Genomic DNA, 5067 nt, shown 5'->3' on the forward strand with positions numbered 1-5067 from the left:
TGTTCTTACCCCAGACTCAGTTGCCTTACGGTTACCTCAGTGGCCTGTCCTTTTACAGTTACCTCAGTCGCCTATCATGTGCAGCTAATTCCGCAGCCAGTTCCGGTTATATATATAGCACAGCCTAAGATAGATAGAGTCGAGTCCCACTTGTTCGAAACGAAACTTGTGCATCTGAAACGTTTGTACGAAAGAAGCTCGCTAAGTGTTTTACGGAGTGAGTACAGTTTTTATGTATGAATAAAACTGCAATTTATATATATATATATATATATATATATATATATATATATATATATATATATATATATATATATATATAATGAGTGTTTATTAGATTCCCATTAAACTAAGAGATGAGATGCAACATAGTGCAGACCTGATTTTCAGGTTGGTTGGCCAGACGCCGTGTATTCGGTCGTGCAAGACCCCCAAGTTCTATCAGTGCATGCTGGTGCTGTACAATTAGACAGACGCTGTATACTTAGTTCTTCGGTGCAGCACTAGATTGTAACATTACACTTACCATAGATGACGGGTACGTGTGGTAAATTGTGAATCGTTCGTTACGTTACTGCCCGAAACTCTCTTGGTAAAGCCAGTTCGTGGTGTAGTGATAAGGGCAGTCGATGCCGGGGCTGCGCGCGCGCGCCGCCCTGGGAAGTGGTTGGTGGTGTGGGTGCGACGTCACTAAACCAAGGAAACATAAACTCATTGGTGAATAACTCTGGACTGTGTGATCTTCAGACACCTTAGATCCATTCGTGAGGGGCACAACAGTGGACGGTGATGTTCTCTTATCAGACACCGTGAGATGTTTCGTGTAAAAATTCTCGTGCAGTTTGGTGCAATATCAAGGCATCGGATTCATCCACACTCTCACAAAATTTCACTCAATATATATATAAATCGGTAACTAGACTGTGTGTTTAGATGAAGCACGTGTAGCATATCAAGTGTCGACAGTAAACATTATTCAGTAAGCTGATGATGTTGCTCTTAAGTATTAGTAGCATGCGTTAGGGCAAGGCCAATAAGTCTCCACATTCTGGCAATGGGTTTCTTTTAAGACTTATTATTGCCAAGCCCAGTGACAGATAGAACTCTGAAGATCTTCGAATCGTAATGGATATTTCACCAGTGTCTCAAGTATTATCAAGTTTAAGCCTTGCAAGTTTCATGTATCCTCTTCGAGTTCCCATAGCGTATCCTGTACTGAGTGAGATTTTATCATCCACAAACAATATCGTATCTTAAGCAACTCTGCAAGATCCTCCATTGATAATCTGAATGTCATTTATTTTGTTTTCTTTCCTTGTAATTTCACTTTCACAATAATGTTCACACAAATGCATCAGTTTATTTTTAAACACCTCGACGTATATTTCATCACGCATTGTCTTTATTGATCCAGGATGTAGTATGTATTGCGAGACGATGTAATGTATTATTTTGCCTGGAAAAGACTTGCTGCAAGGACTGCATTTAGTTTTGATCGACTCTGAAAATATTACGTAAATCATATATCATTTTGGAGTATTTTGAAGGATTTGACGTGGAGAGGAGGTTTTATACGAGATCTGAAGCTGACATAGCTGATTGTTGGCTGAAGTTTTGTGCTTCTCTTGGGACATGGAGATATGAATCTTGTTCGTGTACAATCCAATTTCGAAATCTTATTAAAAACTAACAAGTATCTAGCACCAGGCAAGTGTCTGAACTTTTAGGGAATCCCAGTAATAACCTCCTTAGCCTGTTTCCTGATGGCACCAGCGAAAGACGTCAGGAGACGCAATTTTATTTTTCATTTGTGGGCTTGTGCTTAATATGTTAGGTACTTCATACCTAATTTAGGTCAGAATAGAAAATCTAATGTATTTGGTATTTCATACCTTACCTAACTAAGGCAGATTAGGAAGGAATACCTTTTTAGAAACATTACTCAGTGATTCATACCTTACCTAAGGCAGTTTGGAGAGGAACACACTCATAAATACATTATTCGGTGCCTCATGCCCTGCCTAACTAAAGGCAAGTTGGGGAGGGGAGGAACATCGCCATATGTACATTACTCGGTAATTCATACCTTACCCAACTAAGGCAGATCAGGGAGGAACACACTTGTACAACAGCCTCGAATCCGATGACCACTTTGGTCATTGGTTTCCCTAAGAAAACAGATTTCCGAGGATTGTCATTTTTGGCTGCTCCAGGAGCGGCTGCGTGGTCGAGTGGGTGAGTTTTTTTGAGCTCCCACGTTGAACCTTAACGTTTCTAAAGAACAGCAAGATTTAATCTTTGAATTCAGTTTTAAACTCAGAAGAATCATTGGGAGACACCCAATTATCGAGCTGTTTGCGTTATCTTTAACTCATACATTTGTAGTGATTGCCGAGTATATTTTGTTTACAACCTATCCAGTGAAACGGAGATTTTAGATTCGTTTAAGTGCATGTCAACCAGTTTTCCCCAAGTTTATGCACAAAAGTGGTCATTGAAATGCAAGGCTTGTCATTAGGCACACTGTATGATGACAGACTTACGATAGAATTAATTTATGAATTCAGTTGCTGCGAATTATTCAGTGTAATTTTCACCGAAGAATGAAGGAGCTGTGCGAGCTGTCGGCATATTTTTGCTTCCCCCGAAATTAGGAATGTAGCCAGAGCTGACATAATTCTATTTGAGTTTATTCGTAATACCCTATTATGATGCACTGCGGCAAATCTTTCTCTTTTCTAGATCTCGCCAGTTATTTCTGGCGAGAATACCGTACGATTTTACATCTGTATCTTGGAAACTTGAGTCCCTAGAATTTTCCACTTCGGTTTGATGTCATCAAGTGAGGTGTCTTGACAGTGAAAATTCCTTGTCAAGTGTTCAAGTGATTCTGACTCAGCAAAGCTCGTGAGGAAGGCAAAGATCGAAATGAAAGAAAAAAAATATATGTATTTCTTTATGAAGCATGTGACAGTTGGAACTGACAAACTTAAACTCGTTAATCCAGTGGTTGTGGAAGGTAGCCTCGCTCATATCGGCTTTCCCCCCTCCTTGCTTAACAGTCCAACCTACGCTACATGCTTCTAAGGTACGGCACTTTCATGCTTTGCAGTATTCATTCTATCTAACAGTATTATAGATCAGCTTTTTCTTTATATATACTGTAATTTAGCGTGTATGTCCTTACAGAGTTCGATTATCTAGATACTGCATGATCCTATACTATGTATGCGGCAATATATTGCCTGGAGTATATTATCTTAAAATGATTAGTCTACCTAGTAATATTATTATCATTAAGCAGCTTTTCTCTCATAACTCAGCGTGTACTCGCTGTCGTAGTATGTTATATTTCTAGACGGTTATTCTATGGAGACGATTTTTTTAGCGGTTTCATTTCGCTTAGTTCTAAATGTTTCCACTTGATGAAATATGCCTGTACAACAACAAGCATTTACTAATGATTAAATTGTTTTCACCAGCTTACTATAAGGTTGTTGTATATCTCGTGTTCTTTATTATCTTCGGCAAAAACCCGAATGTTTTATGACATGTAGGTAGTCTACTTGATATAGAGTCTGGATATCCACCGTAGGTTATACAAATATGATTGTGATGTATCTTTGTCACGTACAGGGGTGTGAGGACACACCATCATGATACCAGCAACTGAAAACCAAAAATCCTTTGTATTTCACAACTTTGCTGGAAGGGCGTGGCGTTCAGCCTATATATATATATATATATATATATATATATATATATATATATATATATAACTTGCCCACATCACGGTTAGTCATGAACGAGTGAAGTTCGAGCAAAAAACTGTGTAGTCGTGGTTGCTGGATAGGAGATTGGAATGGGTTTAAAAAAAAATTATTTTCCAGACCAAGGTGCTTCGTTAGGACTCGCTATTATTCAACCCAAAGGCGTAACATTCTCATTATGATTAGTTCTGTTGGCTTTGTGGTTTTTATTCATTATAATGATATGACGTCTGAAATTCTACTAAAATAAGTTTGTCACTAGTAAACCATAAAGTCAACATAACCATATGCTTTCTTTGCTTTTTACACTACCACGTCTGAAGGCCGTTATTATTGTGCTCTCACTAGGTATGAAAATGTGATCAGATTTGAAGACATTTATCCATCATTCCAGTCATAATACATCGATACGAGCATATCTTAGCGCGTGGCCCTTAACCAATTTACTATCCAATGTGTCGTCACAGCTGACGTTCATCTTACAAGAGCTTAATTCGGCCTGTAGCCCCACCTCTTACCAGCGAGGTCTGGCCTAGCGAGCTTCGCTCCACACCCAGCGCTGTTTCGGTGACTTTTGATGACCTTGGTTTGCGCATTTCATCATTATACTTTGCTACATAGGATAAGGGGAATCGCACGTTCGCATGTACAAGTAACCGAGAATTATCAGCGGGACTAGACACAGTGGAAGACTTTTTGTCCACGTGGGCCGCGACGTTCAAACGGTGGGCGGACATGCAGGCCCGGGAGCCACCAGCCTTCAGGATGAGCGGTCGTGCAGGCCTGGCAGCTGTCAGCCTCACGGTGCACTCGGATGTGCATGTCCAGGAGCCGCCTGCGTCAAACAGTGCGCGGATGTGCACGTACGGGAGCCGCAAGTTTACCGGCGCGCGGATGTGCACGTACCGGGAGCCGCAAGTTTACCGGCGCGCGGATGTGCAGGTACGGTAGCCGCAAGTTTACCGGCGCGCGGATGTGCAGGTACGGGAGCCGCAAGTTTACCGGCGCGCGGATGTGCACGTACGGGAGCCGCAAGTTTACCGGCGCGCGGATGTGCACGTACGGGAGCCGCAAGTTTACCGGCGCGCGGAAGTACACAGACGTGGGAGCCGACGCCTCTCCCATCCCTCCCATCTTGGCTGCCCTACAAGTGGTATTGTTGGCTGGAATCCGCAGATATTTAAGAAAATGGATGAGGGTAGCACCATAGTAGTTCCTATGTATATATATATTATTGTCATCGTCGATAAATTAGTAGAAAAGGTGGGCTAAAATGAAGTACTTGTGTGTACAAAAA

Source organism: Panulirus ornatus, chromosome 47 (assembly GCF_036320965.1).
Source record: "Panulirus ornatus isolate Po-2019 chromosome 47, ASM3632096v1, whole genome shotgun sequence".
In the NCBI taxonomy this organism is placed as follows: Eukaryota; Metazoa; Arthropoda; class Malacostraca; order Decapoda; family Palinuridae; genus Panulirus; species Panulirus ornatus.